This window comes from Ambystoma mexicanum, chromosome 3p (assembly GCF_040938575.1).
Source record: "Ambystoma mexicanum isolate Mex_15411 chromosome 3p, UKY_AmexF1_1, whole genome shotgun sequence".
Classification (NCBI taxonomy): Eukaryota; Metazoa; Chordata; class Amphibia; order Caudata; family Ambystomatidae; genus Ambystoma; species Ambystoma mexicanum.
Window position 1 is genome coordinate 1,073,254,756 of NC_090925.1, and position 24,951 is coordinate 1,073,279,706.

Genomic DNA, 24,951 nt, shown 5'->3' on the forward strand with positions numbered 1-24,951 from the left:
TTACAGCTGGCTGTAATTCCGCCGACCTTTCCCTTTTTTTGCACAGAAATATGGGAGATTTACCTCCAGTAGAGGTGTGGTTATGCGGCATTAACAGAATTACCGCCTCATTGCCACTGATTTTTACCACAACGCCCAATTTGTAATCAGGCAGTTGGCTTCTTAATTCTTAATTAGAATCCTTAATGAAGAATCCTTTCTTTTCTGTGCAATGACATTTGAAAAAAATTAATTTGGGTATTTAAATTGTCTTTATTTTCTGGGGAATAACTTGGAGAAACTAACTTCCTTCCTATTTCACTATAAGAGGAATAGCTCTCTTCAAATTTCTAATGTAAACCATGGTTCCCAAAGGTCAGGAAGTTGGCAGCCCCTTAAAATCTGTGAAATGTTGCACACCATCTCACAAATCTGTGTATAAATTAGCCCTGTGAAAACTCAAAAAAATGTTTATTTGGCTACACTCAGAGAATATCATCTAACCTGTGCAAACATGACTTCTGGGGTATATTAATTTTAAATAAACGTCCACAAACATTCCTCTATTGAAGAGTCACCATTCAGGGGCACAGCTTTTAAAGGATTCCCCTATAAGTCTTTCAGTTGCTATAAGGTGCTTTAACTAATATTCGAGAAATATATCAGAATGCACAGGGATTCCTATACTCACATTTAGTTTGTTTTTTAAAGGCACGGCATAGTCGAGGAAATCAACAGCGACAGGCAACCTCAGCCAAGTCAGCACTGCTCTCAGTCTGTCCCTGTTTTAAAAATCCCTCTGCAACAATCTGGTTCTATTTTGAGCAAGGATTCTGCATCAGGCTCCCTTCAGCAAAAAGCCTTCTTGAGGGAAATTCCATGAGCTACATCCAAGATGGTACCCTATTGGGCACTTGTTCTGTCTGCAGCTCTCTTTGCAGATTTACCCAAGAACTCCCTACTTTGTGTATGTTTGGCCTCAAATAATTTTTAAATTGCAACCATGCAGGGTCATTCCCATAGGACAGGGACTATATCTCTTTTTTGGGATATTACTACTACCAACACCCCACCCATTTGTTTTGATTGGTCAATATTTTTGCCATGTGACAAGGGAACATTTTCTCCCCTCCCATATGAAGTTTAAGGTTACTTTGAACACAAATGTAATTTTGCTCATAGGTTATGTTGTGAACCTCTTCCATTACTGAGGGGTACATATTCAAAATCACAAGAGAATACTGAATCCATAGTTAGAATGCATGTGTCATTGACTTATACAACGAAAGAGTTATTTAAATCCATAAAGGTATTGATTATTTGTGCATACTAATATATAATGTCTTTTTTTATATTGCAGGGAATGCTTTGCTAAATTCAAATCTGTTTCCAGTTTGTAAAACACACAATGAGTTCTAAAGTTTATGACTGATAAGGTGATTCAACTTTTGTACAGTCATATCAATCCACTTATTGTAATTTTTTCTTCCATTTCTGTGGATTGCATGTCTCAATTTAAATTTAAAAAAGGGCACCTGGATAAACCCAGGCGGGCATAAACTATTAAGTAATTTAAAACAATTAGGGTGAGAGATCACACTTAATGTCCTTTGATATGCTCCTACTCACAGATATAATACCATTTTTAGTGTTAGGTCAACAAAGTCTTTGACCCTGGGTTATTTATTAAACAACCATTCTTGTGACAAAAACACAATTTTTGGGAAAAATCAAATCCAAAGAACACTGTGTTGCTTACAATGTTGTAATACATTAGGTACACCCAATCAAATAACAATTGTTTAACATACAAAAACAAAACAAGTTTCTTTGACATTGAATGACAAATTTACAAGAAACATGTGAACCCCAGAATGTTATGTAGTCTGGTGCACAAAAACAGTGTGAACACTGAATATTAAAAAGAAGAAAGGTTGTCAACACTATAGTGTTTCGGCCAGATAAGGCTGTTGGAGCTTGTGTGGAATTGGCCTTCATCAGGACCTGGGGATGATTTGTTATCTGTGTCCAAAGGGTATCTGTCAGAAATTAATGACAGCGGGTTGTAGATTAGACCATGGTGTGATTTCAAGAGTTTCAGTACAAAATATATTCAAGAATCTCATTGGATGCTTATTAAGTAGATGCCTAAAAGCTTAGAAAACATACATTTTTTATGATAGTTCAAATGGTGATGGAAGTGCAGGATCGTATGTTGAGTGAATAGATGCTGGAAGAGCACATTGCCAGCCAAATTAGTACAGCAATCTTCAAAGTTGTGCATGGAGAATCATAGACCTTCAGTGGTCTCGTGGGAGGCCGAAAAAGGGACTGGTAGAGGTAATAGTTGGCATGAGAGGCAAGGCAGACAGCGAGCTCACAATATCACAATTTAGCAGTGCTTACCAGCGAGGTTGGATATGGGTGATGTGATGCGCCTCCGCTGGTGGACGTTACACTGTGTGATGAAGACAGTAGAGAGATCTCCACTTCACATGAGTGTACCAGGATCGGCACAAAGAAAGGGTGGTGGGCGGCACATCAGCAACAGCCGGTCAGGCCAGACAGAATACGTGGTCATATGTGTGGGCCTTCGGAGGGTGGCCGACTTTGTCTTCTGGCTCCATTGATATGGCAAATATAAATATTGAGCGGCCAATCAGCAGTGAAAGGGGCTGGCTCTGGGTGAGCAGCTCAAGATGCAGGAAGAAGCTGGGAATGCTGGCAGCCATTTGTAGATGGTAAATGTCTCAATTCGGAGCACAGTAGCCCTCCTGGGCTTACCTTTTGAGAGGCACTCTTCATCATCGGGTGCAGGATCACGATAAGGCGGGGTGTTGCTGTGGATATGCCTTGGGTCTGCAGCCATTGTGGATAATAGGATGGCCATACAGGATACTGGGCCTTATGTGTGGGCCTTAGGAGGGGGGGCAGCTTCACCTGCTGGCTCCCTGGATAGGGCAAATATAGGTATTGAGTGGCCAATCAACAGTGAAAGTTGCTGGCTCTGGGTGAGGAGCTCAAGATGCAGTAAGAAGCTGGGAATGTGGTGGCCATTTTTAGATGGTAAAGGTTTCAATTTGGAGCACAGTAGCCCTGCTGGGCTTACCTTCTGTGAAGCACTTGTCATCGTCAGGGTGCAGATCACGATGAGGCCGGGTGTTGCAGTGGAGATGCCTTTGGTTCTTGGGCCTGCAGCCATTGTGGAAATACCCCAAATAAAGATAAGTTTAGACTGTTTTTATGCCTTTGCTGGTCATTGATCCCCATCTACTTTGTAACAAGAGGAAGGTGGCCCAGTGCACTGGTACATCCATTTAATTAGTACTTTGCCCATTATGAAGGGGACTTTGCTAATGTCTGAACAGCGTAACATATGCCATTCTAGCATATCTTAAAGGTCAATATTCATATGTAATTTATAGGGTCACTTCTGTCCCCCTTCTTAAATTTCAGAATTACCACTGATTGCTTCCAGAAAACGGGTGTAGGTCAATGTGACTTATTAATTGTCATTGAAAAGGCTAAACACATAGGAAACTGTCTTCTTTTGAATTTGAAAGGCATATTTGTATCAGATGGAATGAGAGGTATGCGTCGTATGAGAACAGTATCTAAGTTTAATCCATCGATTACACAGACCTCTACATTGTGACTTTGTAGGCACGTAATTGTCAACCTTGTTCCATTGCAAAATCCCCATGATGGAATATAATTGAGTAGTAGCATAATTACAGCACCTACTTTCAGTTTGAGGGGGAATTCGTCCTACAGTGTTTTGCTATTTAGAGACTGAAACATTGAGTCAGTAATTAACTGTTTATTGACACTGGAACCGCCATGTCCTGTGTGAAGAGAAGTGGAGATGGAAAGAAGTAACTTGAAATTATTCTGAATGTTGGCGATGGAGATTCAACGTTTCACACGATACAGAGATGCACTTTTCTATTTGGACAGCAGAGGGCAACCTAACACTGATAAATTGCATCAGCTGCGTACGGACACATACCTAAGCATTTTATATATATTGATGGAAAGCTTGTCCATGACCAGTACTTAGTATAAAGTCCCTAAAATGTTTGTTTTCAACAAAGATGTATGGATGAATATCTCCCACCAGCATTGTAGTGTTACAAGACTGACCATCACATCCCCAGCCTCAACCCCCTCTGTCACTGTCAGCATAGTCCTCTTCAACTTTCTGTACACAAGCAATACCCCTTTAGGCCTAGTGGATGGTGCACCCAGCTTCATGGGGCACTTTTAAAATCCAGACTTCTCATGTTATTTTTCCATCACCCTGTTTCACCATGAAGAACGTGCATGAGCATTATTTTGAACTACAGTTGTGTAATGAAGGCAGCGGGTGGGGGTGCAGGGGGATTTCTTTCATTTCATTTTGGCCTGTGGCTGTATGAAATTTTGTGAGAATAGTTTGATGTTGGTATGAGTCAATGAGTAGACTATCCCTGCATTGATCAACACCCCATAAATGCTGTCCCATTCACTGATGCACTTTGTCCTGACAGGCAAATGTCCAAGTTGGCCAGTGAGTGAAACACCCAAGTAAGTTAGAATGGGGTTTGAGAGGGAGCTCTGCTTGCCAACCTACACGCTAAGGAAGTTGAAAGTGGCGGCTGGGGTTTTCATATCTCACGTAGCTGTTTCCCTGAATCAAACGTTTTTGTAACATTTATCACCAAGCTTATGGTAATGAGTAGAGCCTCAAAACTTCCCATTTACTGCATCTTCCAATTCCCAGAGACTTGTAGCACCTAGGCTGAAATGTATCTATTTAATAGAGAGGGAGCTCAGAAAGAGAGAGGGAGAGAGAAAGAGCGAGAGAGAGAGAGAGAGAGAGAGAGAGAGAGAGATTGACGGAGAGAGAGGGAGGGATCTATGTGATTTTAACAAACCACAAAGTAAAGAATGACATTTTAATGAACCCAAAATAACAAAAAAAAAAGAATCCATTTTTTGGGGGGGGGGGGTTTCCCCTGCAAACCTCCTGTTCCCCATATTTAAAACCCCACCCAACTCCCACACAACCAGATTTAACCCCCTCCCCCACCGCACCGCATATATATTTTTTTCTTAATTCAGTCTTTTTGTTGATGTTTTGTTTTTGTTATAATTTCATTCTTTGTTTATTAGCATAGTTATATTAACTGGATACCGAGAGAGAGAAAGAGAGAGAGAGAGAGACAGAGAGAGAGAGAGAGAGAGAGAGAGAGAGAGAGAGAGTTAGAGAGACAGAGAGAAAGACAGAGACAGTAAAAGGATCTGGCAGTGGCAATGTGAGAGAATAAAATGAGGCCTATCTGCAAGAGGTTAGTGGTAGGAGCATTATTTATTTATTTTATGTATTTGTTACATTTGTTATACGCCCAGACCCGGGGGTATCAGGGCGTAGTTACAGACAATGGGGGAATGCAATCTTAGAAAGTACACAGAGGAAAACACAGGAATAACAGTCAGTAATATACAATAATATGCGAGGCAGTCAAGAATATACAGCAAAATGCAAAGCAGTCAGATATGTACAGTTAATTTGAGCGGATTAGTGCTCTAGTTCAGTTAGAACTTATTGAAGAGCCAAGTCTTCAGGAAGCTTTTGAATTTAGGGTAGGAGGTTTTGTTCATGATGTGGGTAGGTAGCGCATTCCAGTGTCTAGGTGCCAGTGTTTTGAAGCTACTACCCCCTGCTTTCTCTCTTTTGTATCTGGGAGTTTCGAGGTATGCATTTTTGCAGCATGTGGAGCACACAGGTTGTGAAACCTTTCCATAAATGTCTAGGACTTCTAATGTTTTGTGATTACTTTAATGCCTTTTTCGCAAGCCTGGCTTGGCCGTGTTATGATCTGCTACTTGTAGTATCTGGTTTGTCTGTCCATCTACATCTTTGATTGCTGCCCAGACTCACATGGTCAGATTCTGTGTGCCAACACACAATACATATACCAACTAAACGACCCACACATTGCATTTGAAGACCCCTTTCAACAGACATCAAACATCAGTACACAGCATCTCTACAACCAACTTACATACCACATCCCATGCCAATGCATCCTGGCACCATGGGCATGTGAGGCTCCTCTTAGGACACACATGCATCTGTGCTCCCGACACAGGACACATAAAAGCTGATCTGCACAAAGATCTCCAGGTACCTCCAATCTGCATTCATCCACACAACAGCAAAGCTTTCTTGCATTTTCCCTCTTTCCCCACTACCCTCAACCAAACGCCCCTCGTCCAGATTCACAGAGTGCCTGAGGCCATGCAAATGTCAATAAAGCATGATAAACATCCTAATAACATGCCATACCTGTATTCTTGCCAATGTGGCATTCATCACCCATGTTCACAGATGGTTCCAATTATATTTATGGCTGTCATCAAATGGAACAGTGTTCCAGGGGACCATGAAGGAATGTGCCGGCAAGCTTATCAGTGTTTTCTTGGTCTTGGGGCACTGTTGCATATGGTGGTCCCATTCCTGTGTGTGTTGTCACTTCATAAAGCCGTGCATCAGTGAGGTATGCAGACTGGTCATTGTCCCCATGAGACAAGGTTTTTGTGGTGCACAGTTTGGGTGCCAGGATGCAACTCTTGACCATGCAGCAAGAAATTCCACACCAAAGATATGCTGGGGCCGTCCAGAAAGTGCCATTGGCTTTTGGGCAGGGGCAAGAAAAGAGAGAATGTGCTGCCCCTCAAGGGTCAATAGGTTCTAGTGGTTGCTGTGAGAAACGTTTTGTTGCTTCCATTGATTGACGGTGTATCACCCTGACACTTTTGGATCTCTGAGGTACTGCAAAGATAGAGTGGAGACAGGATGAGTGAGTTGTCATATTTCTGCACTGTGAACCCTTGCAAAGATTCTGATGCTATGTTCCCTTGTTTTCTTGTTCTTCCATCTGTCCCTCAGTGTCTAGGCTGCGGCTGGGATCAGTGTAGTATTATCAGGGTTCTGAAACACCTATGTCAGTGTTTCCTTATGACATATGGGTCTGTAGCAACTGTCGTAGTCTTCATCATCACCACCACATCATCACCTCTATTGCTATCATCGAAATCAAAGGCAAAAACTGTGGAAGGGTTGGTTGGGAGATGATGGGTGTCCAGTGCTGAGATGCCTTCAGCTCCACTAAAAAGTACATGATTGTGGCCAAGATACCCATGACCTAATTCTCTCAGCTGCCATCCGGATCCTCCTCAACCACATCCCATTCTACCCCAGATTCAGTGTGCAGCTCCTCTGCTGGCACAACAAGAGACCCTAGGAGAACTAGGCTATGTATCCAGGTCTGCCACAGCATGGGAGGATGTAATACATCCCTACTGGTGGCAGAAACAGCCACACCAAATGTGAGTGATGACATTTGCAGCACTAAGCAGCAAAACCATAAATTAAATACTTATAGAACTTGTAACATATTCCCTTGTGCTACTTGTGGTTGGTGGCTGACCCTGTAATATGACAATAACCTTGAATCACACACCCCAAATAATTTTAATGGCAGCTGTTGCTTCTATAAAACTGTGCAACATTTGCATGGCACTAGATCAGAACACTGATGTTGCTTCTTGCCTCACACATCCCAGACAATGACAGCTATGAGAATTTTTCTAAAGAAGGTAATGCTGTATTCTCTCGCCTATACTGCTAAAACAAGCTGTAGTGTGAGCTGGTGTTCCATTCATCCACACATTGCAAATGATTCCACCACCCTGCTTCTCAGGCACTACCATCCTGCAACGAACAATGTTACAGGCATATCTCCATAATCGTTCCATTTCCCCAAAACCATGGCAGTGAACTACAAGTGATTGTGTGTGAGCCAGTATGTTATGTTCTAATTAGTGTGTGAGTTTTTATCTAATCAAACCTCCATCCTCTTTTTCAAGTAGATGTTGTGCTCCATTGTACACCCAATCAGCCTGCCAGTAATTTGTCTGCATATCACCACCACCAAGAGGATAATTAAGCAGCCTTTTAGCAACTAATAGCGAGCTCCCCTTGGCGCTGGAATGCATAATTGTTTATTTCAATCCGGGCTGCATAGGTGAGGTACTCTTACATTGAGGCTGCCCAATGTTATGCCAAAAATCAAATAATTCTACAGTCACCTGCGTTCTTGCATCCCAATTTGTATTTATAGGGGGTTCGCTTAAAAATGACCACTTTTGTTGACTAATATGTAATTTGTTTCTTCACTTTTGATACTATAATGTTTCTTCACATTATTTCTTGTTTGATAAAGTTTTCCAGTTTGAAAATACAACAATTGGTGTGAGATCAGAAAAATAATGATTTTACAACTCCCTCGACACATGTTTCTCCGTTTGATACATATCTGAACACTAATCAGTACAATTTGGAACTTACCATGCAAGAAAGCACAAAAATAATTAAATTCCTGGATTTGGAGCTCTTTATTGAAGATAACACAAATCCAGTCAACTATTTATGTGAAACCCACAGCTGGGAACAGCACCCTATATAGAACATAGGTGACTCTAAGAATATCACCACCACTGCACAAATCTTTTCCTTTCATTGGTTAGTTGCAACACAGTGAAAATACAATTATTAGCCATTGATAAAAGGGGCTACCAGTCAAGCTTGTATAAAAATATATACGTTATTACAACAACAGACAGTTCTAGCACACTGCAATTACAACCCCCTCTGTAAAGGAACACATGCGCAGACAGTTTCACAAAGGAAAGGGATGCACTCATTATTTGGTTCCAGCACCAAAGGGGCAAAGGTTCGTAACTGTCTCTAGGGGCCTTTGGAGAAGGACCAAGGTGGCAGAACCACAATGTACCTGGCGCTGAAGAAATTTTTGGTGCTTAACAGTGACAAGGTGGTTTCAGAGCATTTTGCTGCTTTTGAGACAGGGTTAGTAGTGGGAGACAGCTGCGGGTATCAAGCGGCAGGCACTTTGGCAAGTGAGGCTGGACAGACATCAGCAGGCTGTGCGGCACAGTTGCTCGGGGGCAAGAACCGTTGTCTCTGTACTGGTTGGCAGATCTGGAATGCTTGTTGAGGCATCTCGATGGCACTGGTGACTGCAGCATGACAACAGCGGTGCAGCCTGATGCAGTTTGGGGACTCGGCTGTCACAAAATTGTCCTTAAAAAGATGGATGCTGGATGATGCTTCTGTGACACTCTTAACTTCTTCGCAGGACTTGTATCCTTTTAAGTCGGATGGCCTAAAGCTCAGGAGGATGTTCACAGACAACGGCCTTGTCCTTTGTCCAGAGACTCTCTGGCACTTCCCACCTAGGAAGCTTGCTGTTAGAACCAAGCAGGGCACACTGTGTGCTGTCTGGGTACCGGTTCTGCAGTTGCTGGATGGGTTCTCTGAGTCTGGTATCTCCCTCTGTTGCTTGGGAGAGGTTTAGGGGAGGGATTTTGCTTCCCTCTTGGAACTTCCAGCCTTCCTTCACTGGTGAAGGATGTAAGGTGGAATGTACCTTCAGCGTGGATCCTTCTTCTTACTCTTACTCCATGCAAAGTCTTCAGATGGTCTGATCAGTGAGAGGCTCAGCCCTCTTTTAAAGCCAAACGGGCCCCAGTGGTGCAGGCTAAGCCCGCCTTAATTAACCAACCCTGTGTTCCCACCATTAATCTTCAGTGATGCTTCAGGTCAGAATCAGAGTGCTTAGCAACAGACAGGGGAAGGCTGACAACATATACTTCTAAGTCCCACCCATTTTCCTGTCTGCTGTACATCAAAGTGTCTCCCCAATTAACTGGACCGTATGCAGCGATTGGTCACAACATGGGCATCCTTGGAAGCAGGGGGTTGCAATTCACATACTTCCCTGATCTGAAAGGAGTGGTTCCAGACAGGGCTTTCACTGCCCTTCCATATCAAGAAGGGGTGTTATTCCCGAGTTGACACATTGCATTACAAAGAGGTGTTGATCTCCATTGTCACTTCCTGCACTTCCTTCCCGGAGGCCTGCTAATTAACATTCTTCAGCATTTGCCACCACCAGAAAGGTGTAACCATGGAGATTGTGTGGTGGCATTCATTTATACTGAACATAACGAGAGTGCAGTGGGTTAACTCTATTCCCAGTATGCGCTGTGACAGGTTGCAGTAACTTAATTATCCAAATTCCATCACATTGTACTGACCATATCGCGCTAAAATCCGTCTAAACCATCCCACGAGGTTTCCTACCATGGAGATGCAAATCCATGGGGCCTTCAAATGCTAATCAGGCTGTCCACGGCCAGAGGGTTTTGATGTACCCACAGCTGTCAGGTGTCACCTACACATGACATGGGAGGGCGGCGCTGGTAAGCTGTGTCCTCCAGAGTACATGACTATTTTGCTGATATGCAGTGAGCGTAGAAAATATGTGCGGGAACAGCCCCACATATTTTCAGAGGTTAATCTCCCATCATGCATTCTTTTTAAATAAACATAAAATCAAATAGGCCAGGTGAGCGCACTCTCCCTGTGCGCATGGTCGAATTCCTCACACTTTCCCACACAGTAGTGACAATAAAATTCAACTGATATTGTGCAAGCTAGTGTGCTACATGCTACATTCATTTGTTTGTGAGCGTGCTTCTTTCATTCAAACTGCCCCAGCGCCAAATATGCAAGCAAGTTGATGCTGAACCACCAACCAAGAAAGCAAAGCCCGTCTGAAACAGATTCCCAGAAGCCTTTGCAGGGACAGCTTGCCTGTATGTTGCATAATGTCTGGAAAAATAAAAACATAAAAACAGCCTCTTTTGAGCACCACCTAAAATCACACTGCCCAAGTTCTCTACTGTAAACTAGATAATCTTTTCCTTATAAATGGGTACTTCTCTCTTTTTTTCTGTAAGGACAGTCACGGGAAAATATTCACTGGCCTTTTTTGTTCAAAGACCTGAAAGTTTGTCCTAAACAAGCATATGTCACCTGCCATACAACCAGTGCTTTAAGTGGGGTAAGGAATAGAGAGGGGGCCCTAATTTGGAGGCGTGGCTTGCCTGATGGGCAGGACCTAAAATCTGAAGGCGTGGCCTAAAGAAGAGCATGTAAAAATGAACAGGGGTGGTCTCTTCTACATACTGCAACACTGCTGGTAGAACCAAAACGTGTGTTCCTGGACAAATCATTTAATTGCACTGTTGAGGGTGAGGCTTTTTAAAAAGAGAGAAAGTTGACTGCTTTTAATATGAAATACAAGCAGTCCTTGCATTCGCGGAGGGGGGCCTACCAACAGCTTTTTACACAGGGGGCTCGACATAAAAAAGTTTGTATACCACTGCCAATGCCCAATGCGGCCATGGCACGGTTGCAGAGCCCAGCGCCTGCACGTGGGTGTGCTGCCAACAGGGTAAGGTGACAGGTGGAAGATGTTGGCTATGAAAGCGCACTACTGGGGGCTCTCGTATCCCCCCACCCAAACAAGCAAACCGAAAAGTTTACAAATGGTTCTGTCTTTAAATGCACTGGGGTGTCCTTTGGAGTGAAGGCCGCGATAGTATGACCGTGTGAGGAAGAGAGGGTGGGAGCAGGGGAGGAGCGGGGCAGAGGCGGTGTGTGTGTCTGGGTTCCACTGATAGGCCAAATTTGTTCTCTGCGTCCGTTCTCAGCTCTGTTCTGTTTATGCAAATGCTATAATGGTCCCTAAATAATTTCCCAGGCTCCCTCCCTCCCTCCCTTCCTTCCTCCCCACTCATCTTCCTTCCTTCCTCCCTCCTTCCTTCCTTCCTTCCTTCCTTCCTTCCTTCCTTCCTTCCTTCCTTCCTTCCTTCCTTCCTTCCTTCCTTCCTTCCTTCCTTCCTTCCTTCCTTCCTTCCTTCCTTCCTCCCTTCCTTCCTTCCTTCCTCCCTCCCTCCCTCCCTCCCCTCCCTCCCTCCCTCCCTCCCCCCTCCCTCCCTCCCTCCCTTCCCCTCCCTCCCTCCCTCCCTCCCTCCCTCCCTCCCTCCCTCCCTCCCTCCCTCCCTTCCTCCCTTCCTTCCTTCCTTCCTTCCTTCCTTCCTTCCTTCCTTCCTTCCTTCCTTCCTTCCTTCCTTCCTTCCTTCCTTCCTTCCTTCCTTCCTTCCTTCCTTCCTTCCTTCCTTCCTTCCTTCCTTCCTTCCTTCCTTCCTTCCTTCCTTCCTTCCCCTCCTCTGTCCCATCATAAGGCCTCCCGCATTCCCTCACCTGTTCCTCCACACTGTACTTATTGTGAAATCTGTCTCTGTCACTGCTCCCCCTTCCCCCCCCCCCCCGTTGGGTCCATCTCCTGCTGAGCGCTGCCGCCCCCTGGTGGTCCCACTTCCCCTGGAGTCCTGTCATGAGGTTAATGGGTCGAACATTAACACCCTTTTATCTCCATGCCTGTTACTCTCAGCCCTGCACTGTAAATGGCACAACAGGGAGTGGAGACAAAGGGGTGTTAATGGTGGGTGGGGACGCTGAGCTGTGACTAACAAAAGTGCTAGCCCGCCCCAGCTTCCCGCAAACTCGTTTGAGTGAAGCTGTGGCTGCCCTGCACTTCTCTCAGTCACAGCTGCCTGCCTTGATGACGGCGGGCTCATCTCCCGTCGCGGCTGCGGCCGTGGCGGGACAATGACCCGCCGTCAAGTGGTGGGGCCGAAGGGCCCCGGTTCATCCTCACTTCTGAGCCCCAGCAGGCCCCGTCCCACTTAAAGCACTGCATACAACCAAACACTGATCTCATGCCTCTAAGCGCAGGGGCAAAGCACTGGTCTTGGAAGCAAGACCACGTAGAGCAACAGAGATTTGAATCCGGGATCCGCGTAGAAACCAAACTCAGGTATGCTATTAGGTGTGTTATAAAAAAAAAACATAAAAATAAAAATAAAAAAACAAGACAAATATTGCCTTAGTGGAACGCATTCTCGTTTGGGAGTGAGTGAGGTCGCTACTCGGCCATGTGCTGTAAAGTAGAAGGTAAGAGACTCGAAAATCAGGGCCTAAGCCATCTGCCGAGTGTAGTGAGTATAAATCGTGGAGTGGATTATTGTCTTCCACCCGGCAAACTGCGTTCCAATTGATTTTTCCTACCAAATGAGTTTCCCATTAGCGATTTTATAAAAAAAAAAGGATTTAAGAACATGTTTTTGCCTAATTGCTACACGGGATGTCCGTCAACAATGGCCATCAGTCAGCTTTGCAAGAGGAATTAAAAATCGCGGATGTGTTTAGAGTGTGCTGAGAATGCATGTATTGGAAATTAGCCTTGTCTGCTCCCCACACAGAGTTCATGACATGGCGGCCACGCTCACCTTGAATTCACTTGAATGGCCTATTGTACTGACCCTGCGGCTGCAGGCGGTTGAAGGATGACCCCTGGATCGTGTTATCATTCGTTACCTCGCTCTGTAACCGAGTGAAAACAATCTCACTGAACCATAAGGAAGGAGTAGATTGCATTTCATTATGGGCCGATCAGGAGCACCTGAACCATGCCGGGAAATGAGCTGGCGCTGCAAAGAAATGGCGGCGTTGCGAGGACAATAGAGAGAAGAGCTGCATTCCCTTCGCAGAGAGAGCGCTGAAGCCTGTCTGCAGGAGTGTCAAGGTCCCCCTCTCCTCCATTAATGAAAAACCGTGGTAGACGCCTATTAGTGTGCATTGAATAGTTCTTCTGTAGAGCGGTGTCTGGTTGAGAAAACCAAGCGCCGCATTCTTGGACCAAATAAGAATGAAGGGCTTCTTTTTTGCACTTTAATTCTTAATTAATTATAACTTGGGTCTTGCAAAGAGTACCGAGTTCTACCTACTTCCGGGCTAACACAGGAAGGGAAGAGTTAGCTGATGTCAGGGAAATTTCCAGACAATGTTGCATGGGGGGAAACTGCATACGCCAGTCCTCCAAGGTACCCCTAAACTGCCACCCCACACTGCATTGCCTCACCAATATAATTACATAATTGCATTTCAAATATTGTTTCCTTGACTTGTTCTTAAAACTAATAAGTAGACAACAACGTATAAAGAAATATTACAGACAGGAACACATGCTCATTAACCCATGTTTATGTGAATTATTGTCTAAATGGAGGGCACTCTCCCAGATGCTGCAGCCACACACGCATCTGTTGCTGATGCAGAATAGACTTGCCCAACAATTTCTCTCTCAATTAAATTGTAGCAAAACCAATAGCTCTCAGCTGTCAGTAAACACAGCGCACAGAGGCCATTGGAAATGATCCACGGGAAGAATGGAAGAGGGGGATGAAAGAAAAGTAAAGAGACAGTGGGGGAGAAAGGGGGCAGTAGATACATTGCAATATCTGCCAAATGGTGTGGGTGCATGATTTGAATGGCAAACCTGCCATATGGTGAGTGTACCCGAGTATAGTATCTCAAAAAGGTCATGATTACTAAGGTATGTGATAGCAAGAGTTCCCATATGGTGTGCATGAGTACCTGGACATATACCACTAACTTCTTGCAAATAGTTGCCCAGTTGACAGGTCATGTGTAACAGTCGCATTGGGGTAACATGACATGTTCAGAACCCTGGTTGTGCCAGCCCACCAGAAGCCAAATCTTCAGGACACTCTGCGACACAAGACTGCATGTTTAACTTAGAAGCTCTGTGCAGAAAGAGTCAAAGCCTACACAACCTTTTTCTAAGCTGTCAAATTGATATAGTAATGGTTAAGTTGCTGTTTCCAAAGGAAGAGCACTTTTTGGGCGGCCTACAACTCCGCTCCCCCTGGACAAATCCTCACCAAACTTTGCAAAAAAAAGTATATGGGACACTCTGAATTGCAAAGTTTGGTGATGTTTGATCCAGGGGGGGAAAACGTGTAGGGGGGTCCCAAAATGTCTTTTTTCCCATAGACTGAATGGGGGAAAAACTTTGTACAGTCCAAACCGCTGGACAGATTTTCACCAAATTTGCCTGCAGGGGCTTGGTCCCGAAAGCATGCTTTTGTAAATTTGGTGACAATCCGTGCAGTACTTTTCTTTAAAATGACCAAAAAGTAGGTCTGCCGTCACACTTCCCTGTTCGGTCCGCGGACAAGATACCGATTGGCTAAGGGGCTGGTGTCATGACCGCGGACACGTGACATCTCTGCCGATTGGCTGAAGTGAGCCGTGTTCTGCGTCAGATTGTTTGGATGTGCCCGACATCTTGGATCCGCTGACAGCGCAGCGGCGACCAGCAGCAAAATGCTATTTTCGAAAACTGTTTTGCTGTGTCAGAGTGCTTGGGGAGGTTCAGACAGTAAGAGATAGGTGAAAAACTGAATTTGTTCAGGCGGTAGGTGTTAATGATGTATTCCCTATGCCCGCCTTGCTTGGGATGTTTGCAAGTACAGAAAATGAGGGGTCTCATAAGGGTAGTATTTCAGTCCGTGCTGTCCGCAGGCAATTTGAAAATGTTCTAAGGACATGCGTGGTGTTAGCGAACATTAACATTGAGTACATGCTGTAATTAAATTATTTTTTTCTATGGGTGTGCTGTGATTTGTACGGCGCCATGGGTGTGACATGCTGCAGTGGTTGTGGCCAGGGCCTAGAGTCTTGGATGCATGGCCGTAGGCCGTAGGCCGAAGGCCATACTTCCAAGACTGTAGGCCCTGGCCACAACCACTGCAGCATGTCACAGCAATGGATACACCTGTAGTATTGCTTATCAATCAGATGGTTGTGGGGAGTGTGTCGAGTCTTGGGTGCATGGCCAGAGGCCATGCACCCAAGAACAAAGTTATAAGCACTGGAGGTATAAGCCACTGCACACCCGTACATTGCAATATCTATGGACATACAGCTAGGAGTCTAGCTTCTGGCCACAACCACTGCAACATACCACACCTATAGATACACCCGTAGTACCGCACATCACTCAGGTGGTTGTCAGGGGGGCTTTCAGTCTTGGGTGCATGGCTGAAGGCCATGCACCCAAGAACAAACGTATAAGCTCTAAAGTTATAAGCCAACATGATATAGTGCGGTGGTGTGGGCAGGACGTAGACTTTTGGGTGCATGGATGCCCAAGAGTCTTTATGAATCGAATCGAATTTATGGGAGTGATGTATGAATATGATATGCTGCAGTGGTTGTGGGCAGGACCTACACTCTTGGGTGTAGGCCGAAGGCCATGCTCCCAAACCAAACCTTATACGTAGTGAAGTTAGAAGCCACAATGGGTGTGATATGCTGTGGTGGTTCTCGCCAGGACCCAGAGTCTTGCGTGCATGGCCGGCCATGCACCCAAGACTGAAGTCATAAGCAGTGAGGTTATAAGTGAACATGGGTGTGCTGTGGTGCGGTGGTTGTGTGCACGACCTAGCATTTTAGGAGCATGGCTGCAGACCATGCACCCTAGAATAAACTTATAAGTAGTGAAATTACAAGCAACATGGTTTTGATATGGGTGTGATGATTGTGGGTAGGACCTATAGTCTTGGTTGCTTGGCCGTAGGGTGTAGGTGGTAGGTTATACAACCAAGACGCTAGGCCCAGCCTACAGCCACTGCACCATATTACTGCCATAGATTAGATGTGTAGATTCGAATATGTATGACATGACTGTAAATATACTTACTGTTTACTTTGTTCAGAATCCATATATTTCTTACTTGACTTTAGTACTTGGCGGAAATATCCTTTTTTAATTTCTGTGATAAAAGAAAAGATCATGTTAGTGTTTGTATTTTATGAAGACTTATTACATTGTATAATAGACCGTTTAGCTTTTTTTTACCCTCATATTTAGTTTACAAACCAGTGTACTGTGCATTTTGCTCAGTTTCTGTGTTTGTTTTTCTAATCCTTGGGTCTGGGGGAAAAAAAAAATCCTTGTCGGATTAAAAAAAACCTTTATTTGCTATGCTACAAACTATTTCTTTGTTTTCTTTGACTGTTTCCTAGTTCTTTCTGATTAATGTTATGTCTGTTGCCTTGTTGCAGATTTTTAACAACAGTTAGATACCTGTTGGTGTATTCTTACTGTGCATTTGTTGTTACAGATCTGTGGTATTCATTTATCTGTGTGGTTGTTATACACTCTTGGGCAGTTAGATACATGTTGGCGTATTCTAACTGTTTATATATAGTCTTTTACTTGATTTTTTGGAAATGTTGAAGTATACATTAGTTATTACATTTTGGCTTTAAGAAGATTAAGTATGTATTTGTAAGATTAGCTGGCAATCTCTGCTTTAGAGTAATGGTGCTATCATTACATTCGAACCATCCACATTTCTTTTTAATGTATGCAGTGTAGTGACCTGCATTGGTTGTAGCTCCTGCGTGGTAGATTATACCTATTGTTGTAAAGGTTTTCTTTCCAAGTGACACTTGACCATGTGTAAATCCAGTCAGCTTGCTGTTGTTTTTGGTACCATCTGCATTATAAAGTAGAAGCATAAGTATTATGTAGTTACTATGTGTTTGCATCAGTAAGGTGGAGCGATTGTCTGAATTTCACATAGTACATAATCTGCCATGGTTTGCATTCTGTACAAGTTGCTGAAATGGAATTGATTCACAATTAGGTATGGATACATACACAAATCGCTCATTTGGGATTTGTTCCTGTAGCAAATTGTTACAAAGAGTGCATGTATGTTTCCACATTTATGAAATCTGGAAAATTTCATTTATAGGTATGTTTTTGTTTTCCAGTACTTGTAGTAAGTACATTAGAAATGATCGTGGATATTCTTGTGAGTTTATAGTGAATCTCACCATTCCAGCACAGTAGTCACAATTCTTGTCTTATTGCGTAAACACTGTACGTGTTGTCAGGATTGTTTGTTGTGTTTCTATGAAGGACTAACATTTGCAAACACAATGGTCTGTACTGTGTAAGTATATATTGTTAACAGCTTGGTGTTGGGGTTTCTACTTAGCCTAACGCACTTGATGAGGGATTTTAGTTACAGTGCATGGACACCTTTGGAATAAGAAACAAGTTGAATTGCAATGCTTAGTATGTATGTCACAGAGGAGAGTGGTTATCTACTTTTACTTTAAGAATTAGTGTCCAGCCGATATCCATATCACCAGAGATCTGATCCTATATTAACTTGATTTCAGACTTTGTATTGGGGATTATACCCAGTTATTACTACAGGGACAGCAGTCCTATGGATTTATTACAAGCCATTAAGGGTAAGCATAACTGCTCGAAATATAATTGGAATAATATGTCGGTCAGTTGACCGTTATGGACCAATTACCCTTGAACCAAGTTATTGATTATGTTTTCAATTTTTCTCCCCTCTGTTCTGTTTTTTCATGTCTTTGATTTTGGAATAATGTGCATACATAATGTGTTTTTCTCCACACCCTTGATTCCTCCCTCTCACCAATCCTTGTTTTTCTGTCCTCTTATCATTTTATTTTTATTTTTATTGTGATGTATACACTCGTATTGCGGCATGATGGAATAATGCCTACGCAATATGTTTTGATTATTGGTTTTATACTGTTATTATGTTTGTGTTGAAATCATACATAATTTTGCTAAACTATGTAACACACTTCTGATGATTATCTGTGAAATTGTATGCAGCCCAGATATAAAAAAGGTTCAGCAAAGCCGAAACATGTTATCGTTCATGGGCTTTTGTTCAAGAAGTGTGAATATGTGATATAATTAAACATACACACATCTTTGATGGCGCTGAGTCCTGGAGTCTCTTCTATTTTACACTGTTTATGGTGACGGTTAGGCTTTATTACCATCCGGATCCAGTGACCTGCAACATCCTTAATCTTATCCTATGCTTGAAGACACAGCATTATATGGCCAATCCAGTACTGATATTTATGTAAGGGATTGTGAGGTGTCGCCCTACAGAGCAACTTTTTCCAAAGCCATTCTCTTCAGATATATTGTTAACAATTGGTGGCAATTGAAATAGAATATTCATTGCTACATTTGCATAGTAACTTGCAGCAGTTTCATTTGAACATTTGAATGGAGCAGCTGGTTCTGTCTCTGAGTGCTTTTTTCAGAATTTTTGTTCCTTCTTTGAAGAAGTACCTGATTTACTTACCCTAACAGGTTCTTCTTTGCTTGTGGTAATTGATGAAGTTTTAGCTTCTTTTGTTTTCTTTGTAGGATTTGCTGTCAGATTCTGTTGCATTTCTGTTTGAATTAGTTTTCTTTTACCACGTTTTACTTTTTCTGGAACAGGATATTGTTTCAGATGGGGGGTGTACAGTGAACGCAGTCTATTGAATTCTAAAATGCAAGGAATATCGGCGTTCAGTTTACTTGCATCAAAGTTGATTAGAAATAGACTGTCAAGTGTACGTAAGCGTGATAGTGCTATGTAGCTCATGCCTTCTTTAAAGACTGTGTTTCCTATATCTATCAATGCTGTGTCTTGGGTAAGACCTTGGGATTTATGAATGGTGACTGCATATGCAAGAGTTAGAGAAAATTGTTCTCCACGTACATACATGTCTTTGAAGAGAAGGAATCGAGCAGTTGAGCGCCCTATCCTTTTCACTTCTGAAAGTTTGTCAAAGCAAATATTGACAAACTAAATGTTGTTGTCACGTGGGTATGTTTGAAAGCCAACAACTGTACCCAGTGCCCCATTAACTAGCCCTTGCTCCATGTCAAGGTTACGTTTAAGCATTACTCTACAATTTAAGGATAATTTTAATATTTTTTCCAACCCAGCTGTGTTGGAGATTGCATTTTCTAAGGTATTTAGTCTTGTTGTGGCTTGCTCACACATGGGTAGTGTCATACCATGTACGTCTAGTTTGTCTGTGGCGTAAATTTCCATTATTGGTTGCATTGAATTTGAAACAGCTTGGAATGGTTGGAATTAAGGCCATACAATTGACATTTTTGTGTGCTAATTGTTCCATAACATCGGTAACACATGCATTATCACCATAAAGTGCATGCAAGTGCCGGTTTTTCAATATTACTTGTGCTACTTGAGATAGTACACCAACTCTAATACTTTTTAAAATGATGGCATAAGTGAGATCTGCAGATTGCCGCATGTTTTCTGTTAATTCTCTGTATTGGAAATGTTGCCAAAGGTTGACATTTCCTATGCTGCCAACAGTTTTACGGAAGAGTTTGTGTCCTAACGTTTTAAAAATAGGTTCACCTTTCACTGGTGTCCATTGTAGAAGATCTCCAAAAACGATAATGTGTTTCTCTGCAAAGAGTTCTTCATAGTTTGTTTTAAGTACTTCTTGCAATCTGAGGTGAATCAAAGCCAACATTAGGTTGGAGACCATGCTCACTTCATCTATTAGTAGCATTTTCATTTGTTTTAATACTCCGCGTTGTTCCATTGCAGCTTCTGCAGAAAGTTTGTAATAGTCTAATTTGTTTTGGTGTTCTACTGGAAGGAGTAGTAATCGGTATAAAGTGAAACCACTTATGTTGTAGGCAGCTAAACATGTGAGGGCAGTTACAACAGCTGACAGTTTGTTGTTTGTCAATTGTTGAAGGAACTTGCTGATGATTTGGATTAAGAATGTTTTTCCTGACCCAGCTTCATCACTGACGTACAGCAGTATAGGTCGGTAATTTTGGCAGGTACATTCTTTATTTTCGTGTTGTACACCATGTGCAATTTGTTTTGTTACTTCTTCAAAAATGGTGCGCTGATCTTTGTTAAGTTTTGCTTGTAGTACAGTTAAGTCTTCTATACCTTCTTCATAGTGACACATGGTGTTTTCCACTTCTGTCATACCTAATTCTGCCTCCTTTGCTATTAGTGGCTATCCTAGTGGTTCTTGGCTTCCTGTTACAGAAGGTTGACTACTGTCGGAAGTGTCCTTATCTAGTTGGGCCTGAAGTTCTTCTTCGTGTTGCTTTTCATTGTGCAACATTCTTTTGTACTGCGTAAAGTTCACTTTAGTGATAGCGCTTTCATTTGCTTTGAAAGCATCTTCATAGCAGTCATAGTTACCTAGTATCTCTTCCGCTTTCTCCATGGTTTAAAAAGTTGTAGCAGAGACATGTAATATAGTTCTTTCTGTTGAGGAGTTTTTAATGATAAGGTGACATGATTAATTAAGTTTTGTTTGGTAAGTTTCACTAAGCTGCCTTGACAACCTGTCACTCTATATCTACCTTTGCTTTCATCGGGTTTTATATTATTTTTGTATGCAAAGTTTTGAGCTATGTGGTATAGACACATGCTTTCCAAAGTGCTACTCTTGTTTGGATAGTATGTGTCCAGTAAGCTGTTTTTTAAAATGTCTTGGCTGTTGGGATCATTTCTGGCAATCGTTTCTATGTCCTCATATGATTTCAGAACTCTTTTTCTAGATTTAGCAGGACAAAGACTTAGCCATATTATGTTGTCTTATTTTCCATACAAAGCAGTACCGGTTAAACGATCTGCCGCTTCATAGGTGCCACATTCTCTATGACAGAGCATTTTTATGCCTAGGCTGTACAATTTCTGAGATAGTGTTTTCTCTGATGATAGGTCATTCCAGAGGTCTTGAAGCTCTGTTTTTTCTGCCTTTGTTAAATAGGCTGTAACATATTGTGCAACTGCAATGGAATTGTCTGCAATGTACTGCACATCTATGTTTGCATTCCATAAGAGGGCAATGATTGCATTGTAATCATTGATATATTTTGTTTCTTCTGTTCTTTTTATTTAATACGTGTTCTTAGGTGATTTACCTTTAACACTATGTCGAACTGAACACATGAAGTTGTTCACTTCACTTCTTTTGTAACTGGTCTAGGGAAACCAAAGCAACATTTGGTGTAGTATTTCCCTTTGCTTTTGTATTTGCGACGACAATATTTGCCACATTTGTGTCTTTGAAATTGTAAAATCTGTCCATGCAGGTCACTATGTGTCCGTTGTGAAGGGATTTCACAAGTGACATATTTTTGGATGAACTGCAAAACAGTGGCATCACTGTCATGCCCAAATTTAGGTGCACCTTTGATCCATAAAAGCATATGAATATGTGATGCTCCTCTCGCTTGGTATTCTTTTCTCCAAAAGAAGTGTTGCAATTCTCTGAGAGGAGGAACAGTTTTATTACAAATAAAGTGTAGCACAGCAATGAAATGATGATGGAAATATCTTGACAGATTAACTGGATCTAGAGAGCAATGTTCTCCAGGTGTTAATATATCTATGTTGGTTTTGTTGTTGTTTGATATGCGTAGGAACTCATGTAAATCTTCCCATGCATATTCTGCACAACTTAGTGTAACAAACAAAGTTGGTGGTCCAAGGTTTCTGATCATACAACGTACGTCTCTGTGCCTTCAGAACCAGTATTCTTTTGTACCACGCATGTTTGCAAACAAATTTGTTATACTTGATTGTAAAACCTCATCTTTTTCTTGTACTTTTTGTATTAATTGCGTAGCTGAGATATTTTGAAAGCTGGTTCCAGATTTCAAAATGTGTGCAACTCCATAACATAGGGTTGCTAGCTCACTTTCAAAGAGTAGGTGGAATATGTATTGCACATTTTGTCTAAATCTGGCATCTTGCGAATACATTCGTAATGAGCGGTATTCTGATGCCGTAATCTGAGTGGGTCTATCATCGTATCTTCCACCTTTGCCAGTAGGAAATAGCAGTGGAAAAGCACCTGCTTCTATACTTTTTTCACATATGCTCATTGGTGACCCTTTGGTTTGTCGCATTTGGTAAGTTTCTAGTGCATCATCTATGCTTTCATTGGAATGCAATGGATGAATTGTGTAATGGTCCAAAGGAGTGGATACTGCAGCAAGATCCAGAAGTTCAAATTTACCAGTTTCTGATGACTCTTGAAATATTTTATGTAAGTCCACCAGTTGTTGCCAAATTGTTTTGTCTTTTTTTGGTACACCATTTACCAAGACAATTAAAGAATGCTGTATTGGACGTTGAACTCCTAGAGTGTGTACATTTTCTGTTAGATCTAATGGCAAATAAACTACTTTGCCACAAATACCTTTCACCATTTCAGAGGGAGGTAATTTTGCTGTTTTTGATTAAAGGCTTATAATTGCTTGAAATGGTTGAACTGTTTGAATTATGATGCTCTCATACACATTGAGTTGTTGCAGGGGTTTTGGTAGTGGGAACAATTCCAAATTATTTGTGATAGTACCTGAAGACGTTTGGTTCTTTTCCAGTTTTGTGGTACAGTAACTACAACACAATAGGGATTCACTTATTTGGTATTTGTTTTCTGCTAAAAGGTAGAGAGCTAATTCAAACCATTTGGGATCTTCATTGTCTTCTATTTTGTATGTTATGTCTATATTTTTTGTGTTCCTTTTGTAAAACGTTCTGCGCCAACACACACACACATGGTTTGGTACTTCAGCCGATGCACTTTAAAATTTTAGTATTTCTTTTTTGTATGTGTGTAATAGAAGGTTGCTATGTGCAGAATGGTTGCTAGTCTGTTCTAAAACTATTGCATGTTGTAAGTGGCTTTCACTTCCAAAATATTTTCTCAGGATACAGTTGATTTCTTCTTGTAGGTATTTGGGTGTACTATGCAGAAGAGTGTTATTTAAATTGGCTAATTCTAAAGCTGGACTTTTAGCATAGTATATTTTGTACACTAGATTTCTTACATTTGAATGATGTGTTGATATCCTTTTGATATCATGGAAGGTGCTTTTGAAATGCAGGCTAATGTATGTCCTTGTAGTCCTGTGTATTTGCGCACTGGACAGATATCCATATTTTGCAGTATTTTCATTTAAATTTTGTCTTTACCTTTCAAATACTGATTGAGGAACTGACGTAAAGATTTGAAAGATTTGTTAGGAATATCACACATTGACGTGCACAGCCATTTTTATACTGGACGGTCTGGTTCAGTCGAATTGAGAGGTAATTCTGAGTTTTCAGGGGATACTTTTGTAAGCAGTGTTTCTTGTTCCATGATCGTATTATTGATTTTTTTCATACCCTCGTCCACTGCTATGGATGGCAATTGTGTTTCTTTTGTTTGTATGCTTCTTCATTAAAATATGGTTCTGTGGTTGTTGTGTGACTCCATTCACCTCCGCAAATATGTAAGAAGTTATTTTTGTTGACATTTCATTTATTGATAAGTTTCTTTTGTAGTTTAGTACTTAGTTTTGTTAGTGGTTTCATCCTATTTAACACTAATATAAACAACTTCCATTTGAGAAGGATTTCACTGTCCTCTTATTAGATTCTGAAGGACTCTGTAGTGAAACATTTTTGCTAAAATACTTTTTTTACTATGGGTTCTTGTTACTATATCAGGATTAATAGGATTAATAGGAGCATTGTTAGCAGTACTGGTAGCCGATTTTTTGTAAAGCATTTTGTGCTTCTTGCCACATTTTGATGGACGAGGTAAAGTTTTGGTAGTTGAAGCTTCCTTTGTTTCGCTAAACGACTGTATTAGCTGTTTTGTTCCAACGTTCTCTACAAACTCTGCTACGGATGGATGCATACTTTGAACACTTTTATTTTCATTTGCTCAATTTCTGCGTTCCTGTCTACGGACTTGATTTTTGGTAGGCATTCTTTTGGGTATGTTAAAAAAAGAAGACATGGTTTGGTCTGTTGTGTGCTGTGTGCAGGCGTGCATGAGTTTGATGGGGAAGCTCTTTGTGGTGGTGTTTGAATGTGCATTGGGCTGTTACAATGATTTGGAAAGGCTATTTTTCTGTTTGTATACTACTACAATGTGCTTCATATGAGAGTACAAAGTGAGTTAGTGGTGAGGAGAAGCATTAATAGTAAACGTAATGGTATAAAATTGAAACAGCTATTTGTTTTCTAAGGCTTCTGTATGTTATTTGAGTTCCAAAAACAAAGGGATTAGTGAGCCATTCTGCCTTTTATTCTTTGTTTAATAAATGGGTATTTGTGGGTAGAATGGTTCAGAAATCAATGTTTGTTTTGGTGTGCAAATTAAATAAATAACCCACACAGTCTCTTCAAGGAACAGTAAGAATATAATGGTAGTACTGTACTTACTTTTTTCTGCGAAATGACCAGGTTTCTTCGGATATGCCGTTT